At 45.5% G+C, this 14,790-nt stretch overlaps 1 pseudogene; it reads left to right on the top strand.

Moving 5' to 3' along the window:
- The window catches only part of LOC144125743 (uncharacterized), a 63,691-nt pseudogene extending 55,454 nt beyond the window's left edge, over positions 1-8,237 (top strand).
- Positions 8,238-14,790: the final 6,553 nt, after the last annotated feature.

The raw sequence follows: 14,790 nt of genomic DNA, 5'->3' as shown, positions 1-14,790 counted from the left end.
TCTAACATAAACAAAACTACTCTTTTTTTAGAGGACACTTTTGCTACCGAAGTATTGGAGTGACATGGCATGATGAAGACGTGGACAGTGTGGCACGAGCACTTGCGTACAGTGCTTCAGGCAATTGGTGAGTGCCTTGGTGCTGTGCTTCTGCATATATAGCCGAATTATGTTTTTAATCTAAGAGTGTATCTGAAAACTTAAGCAAAAATTGAGTAGTATTTAGATATCCTTGCACCAGATACCACTGTGAGAATTGGTTATTAATGATGTGTCTTAATAATGATTATTAATGATGTGAATATAGTAAGCATGGCTTTCGAGCTGAGTGCCTCAGATGTATGAAAAAAATGGCCACTGGGCTGCTCCATGACACGTGGAGCAGCCCAGTGTAGCTCATTCAGGCTTCATAGAGTGAAGAATGAAGGCAGTAAATAATTTAAGAGTAGAAAACAGCACAAACCACAGGACCAGGAAGCTGACAGAACACACCGACTCTGATGACACTCTTTGCATGAAGGGTGTTATAAAGTGGCCTGTCATGTAATGAAAGATGGAGGTCGCACAGGACGGGTGTTAAATATGAGTTGATGCAGAAACCTTCTGTCATTACGTAGTACTCACTGTAGAACTCGAGCAAGAAGTGAAGGTAACAGCTGAGCATAGCCAGACTCTTGTGCTTTCCTCCGCAAGCAATCTGGAATTGCACTTGGAAATCTTTTATGCTTTCGCTTGACATATATATCATTGCTACATGTGGCGAGGAAAAGTACATACCCTTGATGTCAAGTGACAGTGCACTCACAGGGCCGGTAACAGCTCACTGAAGTGTTGTGATATATCTACAGGGCACCTCATAAGAAATTCTTAGGCATCAGGACACAGAGCCCTTGCAGAAATTCTCTCAAAGTTTGTTGCCACGTGGACCTCTTCGTAATCAATGACCCTAAAAGGCGAGCCTTCCTTTAGTGTCACAAAAAAAAGGCTAGGACATCGGTCTTTTTGCTTCTCCATTATTACCAAAATGTTTGCTAGCGAGATCTTTCGCAGAGATAGAATTATTTCACAAAATTTCAAGAAGGATACTGAAGCTGCGTTAAGCAGTACCAGTAAAAAACGTATTACAGCTGTTCAAGAAGCAGAAAGACTTATGCCTTCATCCTCCTTTTGCATCATACACATGAGGACACTTCGTCTTTCTGGGTCATCATTTTGAAAAGATTCACATCGCAACGGCCTTTGGTTAAATTTCTGCAAAGAGCCCTTTTTGAAAACTTGAGCGTCCGTTCCTCGTGAGGCACGCTGCAGAGATATTATAATTCCTTAGTGAGCTGCAACCGGTACGTGTGACTGCATTTTTACTGACATCAGATATTAGTACATTTCCTTGCACATGCTGAGATAATAGAAACTATGAGTGAAAACATGCGGTTTGGGGGAAGTGCGCTTCCTGGGGCCGTATTCTAAGTTTGTGTCATAATAAAAAGCGTCATAATCTGCCGCAACGGGCACACCTGATTGGTCGAAACGCCGGTAGCGGAAGTGGCGGTTCGGATGCAGCGAAGAGGGTCGAAGACACCAGATGGTGACGTCAAAAATATAGCCCATAGTGTACGCAGCAGATGCTCGACAGCCAAAATGGCGGCGCGCTCTGAAGTAGAGCCTGTCGCTTCGAAGTGAACTCATCGATGTTACTTCGTTTTTCGGCCCGGGAACTGGATATAAACTGGGTGCGGGACTTTCGCTTCGTCTTGTCTTGTCTATAACAAATTCGATGGACGATGAATTCGGCAAGCGTCCGGGCTTTTTCAGATGTTACCAGTGTTCCTTGCTCGCTAAGTTGTGCATTGAGTACTATGTACAGAAAGGCACCTGCATTGAATTGTATCTGGCGCCCATTCTGAGCTACTTTCTATTTGCACAAAATGATAGACAACCGTAAAGACTCATGCTCACAGTGGCGCCTGGGAAAGCGCATTTTGTCTGCTTTTTTCTGGACCTGTGGTTTTTACTGTTTACTGTTATGAGAAATGAAGTTTGGGCAATAAATTTATAACGGGTTGGTTCTCAGTGAATGGCTTTTGCAAGCTTCTACGAATGCCGATTGTTCAATAGCGTATGGTTTAAATGTATTTGTGGAATTTATATTTGGTGTTGTGTGACTAGTAAATCAGGATTTTTTTATGCTTTTCAGATGGATCCGACAGCAATGTGCAGATGTACAATGTGTGTAGTTTGCCATGAAAATAAAACGCATGTACTTGTACTCACCCAAACACTTACCACTCTTTCATTCTAAGCAGCATTCTTTGTACATATGCAATACATGATATCCGTAAAGGAAAGCCTTGTACATAATACTTATTTCTTCGGCACCTGGACGGCTATATCTGCAGTGAACATTGTGGGCAGAAGCTGTACGAAGACGCATGTTCATGTACTACAGAAAGTACATAATTACAATACAGAATTTCCGCTCCAGATGAAATGAGTTCCGAGTGAACAGAGGACGTACGCATATACATTGCGGAAACTCCAATAAGAATAAAGCAGAAGCATTCGTTGTGAAAAAACGATTTCGGTTTCGTGCATAGCATGACGTAACTTTCCGTTACCAAGAATGTGACAGTCGCCATACGGAGTCTCTGTTTCCGATATTTAGTCCGTACCTCATGTTGCGGAAAACCCTCCGGCAACGCATTACCAGCGGGTTTCTCTGTACTGCGGAACATTTTTTTTATAGTGTACCATTGCATCCGTATGGAACCCAATTCCTGCCTGCAGCAAAAGAAAATGGAAAAATATTTGTTCAGTAATGCTCGCGGGCCAGCATTACATATGGCTTTCCCGAATGGCAGGCTTTCATTGTGACCCGGATGCGCGGCCTGCGCGATTGTATTTTCGTGAGACCATACACAAGTATATCGAGGTGCTGAAAACGCAAGCATCTCCCCCGAGCGGCTGGCAAAGCTCGAACGTTTGACGGAACTCAGGGAATTTTAAACTGACAAGACCTGCCCTCTGGGGTTTAAAGGCCACTGTTTTGTAGTTTGTGTTCCTACCCTTGTATGTGTTTGTTGTACTCAGTCAAATCCCGGCAATAAAGAAAAAAAAGCGGTGGCTCAGTGGTTCGGGACGCTCGGCTACTGATCAGGAGTTCCCGGATTCGAACCCAACCGCGGTGAAATCGTTTCGATGGAGGCGAAACGCTATGACGCTGGTGCTGTGCAATTTGAGTGCACGTTAAGGATCCCCAGGTGGTCGAAATTATCCCGGAGAGCTCCACTACGGCACTTCCTTTCTTCTATCACTTCCTCCCTTATTCCGTCCCTTACGGCGCGGTTCAGATTTGCGGCCTTATGTGAGACAGATACTGCGCATTTCCTTCCCCACAATAAGCAATTTTATTTTCATTTCACCGTGGCCTGTGGTAGATTCCATTTTAAGTCTTCCGCTACCGAGGAAATAAGGAAAATTTGGAGTGTATTGAAAGAAATTTATTTTCACAAGAAGTAACAAAACGAGCACATATTGCAACGCAAGAAATTGTAGCTTATTTGCTACATTTCTGAATGAAACAGCAGAATCGTGTGTGCAAAAATACTTGAACATTTATTAGTCAAATGTTGCAAAAAGAAGGAAAAGTATAGAGAAAACAACAATATTACCGGCTTCACTAAGCCCGATATTGAATAGAGGAAAACTGGAATATACAAAGCGATTCACAAGTTTATAGCTGTCATGCCTCCAAGTTGCGGCTCTGAGGAAAAATGATTGCACTTTCCGCAGCTGGTCAAGTCAGCGGCCATCACTGTGGTGCCACTGAGAAAAGCAATAACGTGAAGATGTGAATGAGAGGTAGGCTTGACAGGTGCTGGGCATAACGTTATCTCTGTCTATGTTTTGTTCTCTGATAGCAGAGCTTGCAGTTCCTTCTTTTCTCCAATGTTTTTCTCTCGCTGACGAATGGATTCTATGGGAGGACTGGGGGCGTGAACATCTCCTTCATCTATACTCCAAAATTTGTTCATTGAGCTGCTGCCTGAAAGCCAGCTGACCAAATCTTGCGTTTTGGGCAAGCTCTTGAACATCAGGATCGATGAACTAGCATTAATGTGGTTCAAAATCCAGAACACTTTCATGTCTTGCCAATAGATGCAGCCGCCACTGAATCCTGTCTGCTATGCGCCGAAAAACAAGCAAAGCGAAAAACTGATTTCGTCAAATTTTATTTGCTAATTGAAGGCCAGAATAGATTATTCCTGTATTTCAATAGAAATATAGATGCGGCAGGTCGACAATTCCCGTGAGTATTATGATTCTAATGAGCTTCAGCATCTCCAACGGATTCACTTCCCATGAGCCGTCACGCCGAGCGTCTGTTTGCTTGTCCAAAACATTCATCAAAACATTATTGTTTTAGTACAGAGTCTTCATCATCTCCGCCATGAAGAACAACAAGAAGTAGTCGAGGGTTCGAGCCAATCTCTGAACCCAGCTCCGCAGCGATACGCCGACATGGACACTTGCCCGTAGTCTCGGATGAAAAAACGTGGCGCGACCTTAAGCATTTGGCGAACTGTCTTGGCCATAAGTTGTGAAGGCCCTGAAGGAAAAAAATAAACAACTCTCATCAGTGGCAAACCGCATGCACTGATGAAAACACAGAGCGAACGAAAACAAACTTACGTGCGAATACACGCTGACGTTCTAGGCCCCTGAGACGAAGTCTCGCTGTCGGAACAGAAATCCGACGACGTTTGTATATCGTTGTCGGACTTATAACGGGTGTTTTCGTCGAAAAAACCGGAAGCGACACCATCCAATGAACTCGGTGTAAGATTTATATTTTTAGGAGCGGACGGCGACGCGGGCGCCATGTCGACAGGCTGAAACTGCTGCAGCTGTCCAGTCCCATTTTCACGGCGCCCCCTCACGTTCTAAACTGAAAACAAAAACTAATTATGAACATAATTTCCTCGATACGACATATATGTCGCAGCGTGACCGAAAGCGCCGAAGTGAATTTTCTGCGGCTTTTTAAATCTTTGGTAATTTTTGCCAGGTCGCCTACGGCGCGGTAGATAAAGAGCTAAAGCGCTTTCTCTCGACACACATGGCTTTTGGCGTGCGTTAGCACAACAAAAAAGAAAGGACACAGGAAAAACGAAACAGAGAAGCACATCGCGGCAAACCTCAGCGGGACTCGATCCCGCAATCCCCGGTTTAGGAGACCGGTGCATTATCCATTAGGCCACGAGGGCTTGTGGTAGTTTGCATTTTAACGTGCTTTCTATAATTATTTCTTTTGGCGTGCGTTAGCGCACCGGCTAAAGATGTCTTCAGCTTAGCCGCACTTACTCCGCGCCGGCGCTCAGTAAGTGACGTCAAATCCTACACGAGTGGCACGTCCACGTGCACCCCAGCCAAACGTGGAAACATTCGCAGAGTGCCGTTGCTAATAGACCATATGCGAAATGCGTAGCGCCATCTCCTTCACAAGTTGAGAGTTAGGTCCGCCATCTTGGTAACGGCGAGGAAGCAGCATAACCGCCATTACTCTATGGGAAGCGGATACTGTATGTGCAAGGCCCGCGCGGCTTCACAAGTCGCAGATCGATCCACATCGTATAGCGAAAATGCCGACGCACTGATGTGTCCCCTGGTGTAAACAGCGAGGACCCAAGGATCCAGGCGGTAACAAGGTGCGTGGTATTTACTTTAACAGCCTTGTTAATTCGTGCCCGAGAGGTAGGAAAACATCGGACGTACCCGGTACCCCTTAATTATAGTCTCGGTGAAAAAACGATAACCTCGAGTTGACTACAAATGAGAATACCGGTTAGAAAAATACAGTGTTGTACCTTACCGATGTTAGTGCAAGTTGTGAAAGGCTTCCTTTCCTTCTGGCGTCAACCCCGCGGTGTGCCCGTGTTATCTGCATGTACAGCAGCACTTTTTTTTTACCCAACAGCCGTGTCGTTAGAGAAAATTCCGATGCTGTGAATGTGCAAATGCTGTAAATACTAGGGACATGGTTTTCGCTCTTGTAAGCTCGTGGTCACAAGGGCGTGCATTAATGGCGAGCTTTGCTCAGGTACAGGTTAACAATCTCGCCGCGATTTAGATGCCGGATAGTGCGGATAAAGCGGTGGACGCACATTCTCGCGCCCGTGGCACACGGGTACTTACGATCGTGATCAATTATCGCTCTTACGCGTTCCAACTAACCGAACCGCACTGAGTTTGCCGAGCTTTAGCGCACAACACGATCGCCTACAATTGTGGCCTATCGTAATTTGTTTAATAATCCGCATCGCGAAAAATCGCGATCGAAAGTTCCCGCTGGACAAATAGGCATATTGACCACAACAGCCTCGTAACATACACTTGCACCGTTGCGGTTCAGCTATGTTTATTATCAGGCTGAGTATTTTTAAATGTCGCGCGCTGGTCAAAATATTCATGTATAGCAAATATAGGTTACCGATGAATTATTTGTTGATACAGGTTGTAATTACATGTACAACTCTTGAAACTTGCAGGTTTCTTATCATCGCTTCCCAAGAGATGCCACATTATACAAAAAGTGGATCATCGCCATCAAGCGCGACGAAGGGAAATACTTCAAGGTGACAAAATGCACAAGAGTGTGTTCAAGGCATTTTCTGCCATCAGACTTTATTCCTGGTGTATCATGCAGCAACAACTTACTGCGACAAACAGCCTGCCCCAGTGTGTTCAACTTTGGCAAAAGGCAACAGCTTCGCAAATCACCCAAGAAGCGAACATTGAGCGCCTGTCCACAAGCACATCAGATTTCAGATCCAGCTGAGTCTCAAGCACTGACTGTAGAAGACAGTGCTGCAGAATTTTTTGGTGACCAGTCTACTGATCGATCGTCTGCAGCAGCTCTAGAGTCCGAAGCACCAGAAATAGAGGGAGACACCGCCAGCTGTTCAGCTGCTTCTGGTGCAACCTCTTTATTAGGTAGTGGCGAGCCTATCAGTCAAGTGGAACGCCTCGAGGGTGGGGTTGCCGCACAGGCAATTTAAATAGACTTAAATATGAATGTGACGTCCTCAAGGAGCAGCTGATCCGGACGAAGAAAGAGTTGCAGTTTTCACTCCAAGAAAATCGCCGCCTCACTGCACGCCTTGAAGAAAATGAAATTAGAACAAGCTTTGGCATTGACCGTTTTAAACACTGAAATGAGGATTTCCTTGCTTACACAGGAATACCGACATACCAGCACTTCCTGGCATTGATGGCCTACGTCGACCCCGGAAAGAATGGGAGTAATGTTTTGAGGAATGCTGGTATCAAAGCCAGCGGAGGCCGACGGCGGAAGCTGAAGGCAGAAAATGAACTGTTCCTCGTACTTTTAAGGCTTCGTCTCGGCGTGTTCCAGCATGACCTGGCACACAGATTTGGGATCACTCAGTCAACAGTGTCCCATATATGTGTGTTATGGATTAACTTCATGTACTTAAGACTCTGCAAACTACCACTCTGGGTATCAAGAGCTGTAATGTTCGCAACAATGCCTGCAGCATTCAGCGTGTATCCAACAAGGATTATTTTGGATGCAACAGAGATAAAGTGTGAGGTGCCCTCCTCACTGTTTCTCCAGTCGAGCTCCTACTCTACTTACAAGACTTCAAATACCTCTAAAGGCCTCATTTGTGCTTTACCAAACGGCTTAGTGAGCTTTGTGTCAGAGCTGTACACAGGTTCTACCTCAGGCACGGAAGCCGCACTGAAAAGTGGATTTATGAACCTCAAGTTTGACAAAAATGATTCTGTCATGGCGGACAAGGTGTTCTTGATTGATGACTTTTTGGCAAGTAAAAATTTTAAGCTGAACATTCCACCATTTCTGCACAGGAATGCTCTCTCTGAACAGCAAGTCAGAGAAACTAAGGAGATTTCATTGAGAATCCATGTAGAAAGGAGAACAAGAAAGGTAAAATCATTTCATATATTTGATCAGCCAATCCCACTTACACTGGCTCTCATAATCAATCAAATCTTTACTGTGGCTGCTATTCTCACAAACTTTCAAAGCCCTTTGAGCAAACCTTCACAACCAAGCAGGCAACCGCTGGCACCTCCAACATAGCTAATGAATGAATAACTTAAACGATGACCTCTATTCACTGCCTCAAACCATGCAGCAAGATAACACAGGAGCAGAAACTTCCCTCACCCCCACAATCAGAGGGCACAAGGACTAGAGTATTACGTCTCAGATTCTGTGCAATCTTGTGCGAAAAACAAGTGTAATAAAGGGAAACTAGAGTGATGCACTAAACTGTGCTGTACTTATAGGTCACACTCATGAAAGCGACCACTTGGCACCTAGATGAATGACCAAAATTTGCTCCTCAAAAAGGGCTGGTGCCATCATGGCGATAGGAATTTCGGTTCATATTGTGTGGGAAGCGGCCACTAAATGCAGACTTGCAGACTATGCAGGCGTGCCTGTTTTAATACGTTTGCATTGTACCATAAATGTTACTGCATATATATAGCGTTGCCGGGCATTTGTCAGCTGCAATGATCTATGTCAACAAACAGTTTCTGAACTGTGATGACCATATGTACCTGTTGCACTGCGTGCCTTGTAACGGAGCGCAGACCTCGTCAAGACTTGTTTGGCTTTTTGTCTGCGTTTTCCTCAGTATCCCTAATACTGAAAAAAATTTGATTGATTGATTGTGATGAAATTTCAAGTAATCAATAAGTGAGCATCTTTCCCATTTCTTCCCTGCTCCCCTTCAGCACAATATGCTTCACAAACCAGCCCAAAAATCAACCGTTTTATTCTATATCACAAAGCCTGCTTTCAACTAGAGCTAGTTTTTGAAGGTGCAATTTGCTGCTGATCTCGTTAAACTCAAAAATAGCTGTCATGTGTCTTTATTTTATTTATTCAGGAAATGCAAAAATATAGAATGGGTGATGAAATGAAAAGATAAGGTATGGCCAGGAATACAAAGGAAGCCATTGTATAGCACAGAAGTCTTATATATAAAAGATCACTAGCTGCAAAAAGTGCAGATCACTACAATGAAGAAAAACGAGTGTTCAAACCACAGATGAATGCAATCTCAGAATTATACGACAGCAGTGTTGTGAGCAGCAAAGTAAGGCACAGCAGTACTGAAAAAGAACTAATCAAACTGTGCCTTAACATTATCCCACTTCACTTGATCAAAATAAATGCGCTCCATAGCCATCCACTTCTCAGAAAAGACTACAAAGTTTGCCCATTTGCATTCTGTGACAGCCATCTGTGCTAAAACTGGGTAAAAATGTTTATCATCTCTCTTGAGCTGAGGTGTACTATCAACAAATGCAAGACAAGTTTTTGCTGGTTAGTGTTAGCTTCACTGTCCTTCAAAGAGTAGGGCCATTTTATCTCCACAGCACCATAGGTGCCTTCTTCCGAGTCCAAAACCAACCTATCTGGGCTTGCACCTAGCCATGGAAAGACAGGGTGCACAGCAAGGCCACAATATTGCAAGGTCACGTTGTGTTCTGGAGCTCTCATTGTAGCGGCATACCGCTCTGCTGCAAGAGCCTCATTTTTTCCCATACTGTAGAGCCCGTACCCGGGACAGATCCTTTGGGTCCAAGAGATTCCTTAAACCTTTCTTTGCCCATTCTTTCCGCCTCATGATCTTGTCAAAGGTAGATGCTGTGAGGCGGTGTCGTCGTGCCGAGTGCCACTTGTCGCTCAGGGCCTGCTGCTTGGTGTTTGCTTCTAGCTCCTGGGCTTCTTCAGGACCAAGCTGAAGGTGCTAGGAAAGAAAAACGATATTATGTATTTCTCGCAAGTCTTCACTTTATTGCATTTCAGCAGTTCTCAATAATGCTTCTTGGTGCACATCCAGTCGTTTTCGACTTTTGCTAGTAAAAGTGCATCAGATGACACTAATGTGAGCATGGAAAATGTTGATCGATTCAGTGACCAAACTGAAATTTTCACAATTCACTGCAAGCCAGTCCTCTTTCATGCCTTTTGTCAGCCGCCGCACAGCTGTTTGTGTTGTTATATCATGCTTCAGAGTTAGTTCAGATTTTTGGCCTATTCTATGAAGTGTTAACAAGACACCACCTTACACTAGGCCATCTACAAGGGGTGGAGCAGGAGAAATAAATCACCCGCTGTCGCAGGCATCATAATCACTGTGCACCATTTGGCTGCGACAATGGCAACAGGAAGTTCGAACTGGTGGCTTTGCAAACATGAGGCAAGGAATAGAAAGTTCGAGCTGTTGGGTGTGCAAACATGCGGCATGCTTCACGGCTTAGTATTCTCAAACACTTCATTCTGAGAGAAAACAGGAGCCATGAAGTAGGGTGGTGGTGGGGGGATGGTCACCTTGGCTGTAAATGGAAAGTACAAGTCCGCAACCAGAGAGAAGAAAAGTGCTGCTTCATTATAAAAATTAAGTTCACTTTTACCACTAATTGCTATTTTTGTGAATTATTAAGCTACAGAGCCTTTACCAAAGGGCTGACTGCATGGCTTAACATGGCTATCACTGTGGTTGGTAAATGAGCATATTAAAATTCCTGTCACCACGCTGGTTCTTTACCCTGTACGACTGCCCCTGGCACTCGTCAAAAGTAATATGGCAGCTAGGTGAGCTCTGACTGATGCTCATTACTTTCAATGCACATTATGTGAATGAGAAATTGCACCAATAAAAAAACGGAAACTCAACAGAAAAAGAGCAAGAACACGCTGCTGGCTGTTGAATCAGTCAATAAAGTGAGCAGTTTTAGCTGTGCACATAGGAGGCGAGAAAAGTACTCGTTCCCTAAACCAGTTCATGAGATAAAGAGCACTTTATGCCCAGTGATTAAGAGCAGCAGGTCTAAATATATAGTATAGCCAGACATGCATGCTTTGAACACTATCATAGCAGACGGCCATCGCCAGACTAAATGGCCTTGCAGCCTGGGTGGTGCTATCACAGCCAGTGAACTTTGTGAGATTACACTTCAAACCGTTTAGCACGATCAGCAGCAACACTTCCCAAGACCTGGCGTGTAGATGGTGTGTAAGTGCCAGCAAGGCCTCGTCAATGAATGTCAAATGTTTACCCAAACATGGTGCTCAATATGTGCTCTTACTCACTCAGACCTGAATGTAAATAGACAGCATGCACTAATGGCACAGTTAGGAAAGCAGAAGCATTTGAACAAGAATGCTTACTGTCAATTGTAAAAAGAAGTCGCTATATGCTGGAAAAACACTTTTGCTACCATAAACACATGGCAAACCTGCTAAAGCACCCGTTAAATGCAGTGAACGAAAGCAGCAAATATTGTGCTAGTCATCAGAATTTGTTGTTCATCAGCTGTGAAGACAGAAGGAAATGTGTGCGGCACTGCAGCAGTAAACAGCTCCAGTCGTGGGACAGCACAATTGGTGCCTGCACCAGAGGCTATGGTGGATGATATTCAGGTCTTAAAATCGTGTGGACTGTCCGACTGCTGGTATGTCAGTGGAGAGCCTACTGGAGCAAGGCCTGCCTTTGTCTTTACCAGAGGAACCTGCACGTCCCGCAAAACAGCGGCAATAGGAAGGTCACCCAGTGTCTCCAGCTGAGCACCAAGTGACTGGATTGCGGCTACTTGGCTAGCTTCATCTTGGTAGTCCAGGCTTGTACCTGAAAGGCGAGCAGTCACTGGCAACTGCGCATCGCCTTCTCGTGGGGCTCGCCAGTCCACGTCGAGAACACATGCAGGCTTGATGCCTTTATGTCTTGTGCGTCTCCACTGCTGAGGCTGCTCCATGCAGGCAAGCTCTTGTGGTGGCTCTGCAAATCCGTGCTCCTTCAATAGGGCTAGCAGGCATACTGCTGCAAGGACGTGATTGCAGGCTCCACTCTTTCCTGCTGGGCATTCGCAGGCAGTGGTGCGAGGCATGCCGGTGGTAATGTGAAAAGACATCTGCACATTGTAGGGACGGCCACTTTTCTTCTGACTGCGGAAACGTGTGCAATGCATGTGGACGATACCAAGTCTGAGGAGAAAATCGAAAACAGTGCTGTGGTGCTCATGAAGCTCAAGACTTTTCCTGTAAGAATGGTATGTGCATTTATGGGAGAGTGCCCAAGAACCGAGACATCTCAATGCACATAAGATACAACTCTCGCATAAAGACCTTACGACCGTTGTTTGTTTCATGATTAAAACTGCAATGAAAAATTGGCTCTAGCAATCAATGATTGCTGGTCTGGTAACAATTACTTGTTTCTTTATCAGTAACGTTACCACTCGAAAAACCACGAGATGAAACTAAAAATCAAATCCTGGGGTTTTGCATACCGAAACCACCATATCATTATAAGGCACACTGTAGTGAAGTGCTCCAAATTAATTTAGACTACCGGGGGTTGTTTAACATGCCCTAGAACGCAAGTACATGTACAGTAAAAGGGCGTTTTTGCATTTCGCTTCTATTGAAAACAAACCGCCGCGAATGAGACTCAATCCCCCAATCTCGCACTTAGCAGCAGAGGGCCTTAGCTTACTAAGCCACTGCGGTGGTTGAGAGAAAACTGCAAGACCCGAATTGCAAAGCAATATGCACCGCTCTGGGCACGCCGCCATTCGATTGCGTCGGTACGTCTGTTTCGCAAAATGTTTCTGCGACCATTCGGCGTCCGCCTCTTCAACATATAGAAACCGGTCGCATCTTAACATAACGTTACTCGCGCTTGATGCTTCCGCCCACAAACGCTCTTTGAAACGAAGAAAAAGACGCTCCCACTATTCGGTTGCGACGAAACTTCCATATCAAGTGAGCGAGTTACGACTTTGGGTATGCACGTAATGGAAGAGTACAGAGCACCTGGGCAACGCTGGCATCGGACACCGTTCGCAGAGTATGTGTACAGCAAAACGTTTGCTTACCCCGAGTCACATGTGTTCGTGCGAAGCGATGACGGCGAACAGTAGGCCTCGATGGCAAAGCTGTATGCCTTCTTGCGTTGACGGGCAGAGGGGCCTTTTTGGTCGCAAAACCGTTCCAATGTGCGCTCCGAAATATGCGGAACGACGGTCAAGTTCGTCGTCCAACCTGAGCTGCTCAGACTCGGAAAGCATAGCAGCTGATACGTGAAGAGAGGTCTTGCCATCGTATGAAACTTTCGCTCAAATACAAATAGACCTCAATACGGCGAACACGCTGGCACAGGCTGGCAGCTGAACTGGCTCTAAAGTCGCGGCAACAACGATGGCGACCAGACTTTCGGTGCCCAGTGTTGGCAGATGACCAAGCAGTTTTGCATATGGTCTATTCTTCCATCTGTCACCGTGGTCTCCGAGGCCCTGGTATCTCTAAGAGGCCATTCTTACGAGCGGCCGATGTGAACGACTAGTCAGCAATTTGTTAGCAACAACCTGTTCAGAAACAGCGCGCTGGCCCGGCGTTCATAAAAACGGTAAGAAATGCGGTAACCACGAGCATGCTCGTTAAATACTGCGACTGTGCTAGTGCATGTTTGCCAGACACAACACCACAGCATAATGCTTGCGGTTTAGGTGCATATGCTTTAGAGCAGCTACAGTAAAAATAGTTGGTTTTTGTGGAAACGAAATGGCGCTGTCTCGCATCTAGCCTGACACCTAAACCGAGGGAAGGGATATAGGAGGGATTGAGAGAAGAAAGTAAGAGGTGCCGTAGTGAAGGGCTCCGGAAGAATTTCTACCACCTGTGGATCTTCAACGGGCATTGATATCGCACACCACACGGGCGCATTTGCGTTTCGCCTCCATCGAAACGCGGCCGCCGCGGTCGGGTTCGAACTCTGGTTCCCCGAGCAGCTACAGCAACTTCCGAAAATATCTGCCGACGATTCTCAATCCAATCTCAGCTCCCATATTGTAAATTTATTGATATATCTTTTAACCGGTCCTCACGTTGACAAAAAGTACGACGTCATAAAGTGCTGGCATGCCAGATGATCAGCATCTGCATTCGCTGCAATAAAAATATAGAATTTATTTTCTCTTACGCAAAAACAGCATGGCTCGCCGGCTGGTGGCTGCGTGATTTCAGTGTGAATAAATGCATTGCAGCCACTACAATATTCAACATTTCTTTAAAATATGCCCACTTGTGATGCATCGTCTGTTTTTTCTCTTCGTAGATGCTTGCTATCAGCCACTGTGTAGTGAAATTGTCTGCGCCAACAGCGACGTCTTCTAGCTGGCGCTGCACGACGGGATTGCACCGCGCTCCACCGTGTCTCCACGGTGGCACGCACTCGTGCCGAATTCGTCCCAGCCGAACGCACGGCACTCCACGCGTAGCATCCAGCCGAATGTGGGGCACCACACGAGTGCGTAGAAAACTCCACGAGTGCTATCAGCTTAATACACCATAAAAAAGAAGCAAGCCCATTATGGCTTGTAGTAGATTCCAGTCTAAATTACTTTCTATCAACAGACCAGTCTTTTGACGTGGGTTAGCGCATTGATTAAAAAATTCGGAAGGCGCTTTGACGATCTAATCACCGTGAGACGAAAGCCATTCCACGCTACTTTGGCTGCTCCTGTAGCTGCCTCTGTGACTTATCTTTAAAGGCGAGGCATTTGTTTATGACTCTGATTTTTATTTGACACAACTTGAGGCTGGACGTTTGAGGTTGAAATACAAAATCTGGCGTTTTTAAAGGGAAAGCGTTACTGGCCGCAGGTTAAGCAGTTTCGCGTGACTCCTGGAGAGCCGTGCTGCGCACGCGCGAGGATCAGTGACGACACACG

This window comes from Amblyomma americanum, chromosome 1, assembly GCF_052857255.1.
Source record: "Amblyomma americanum isolate KBUSLIRL-KWMA chromosome 1, ASM5285725v1, whole genome shotgun sequence".
Classification (NCBI taxonomy): domain Eukaryota; kingdom Metazoa; phylum Arthropoda; class Arachnida; order Ixodida; family Ixodidae; genus Amblyomma; species Amblyomma americanum.
Note: the sequence above shows the minus strand (reverse complement) of the source record. Positions and strands in the feature narration are given on the sequence as shown.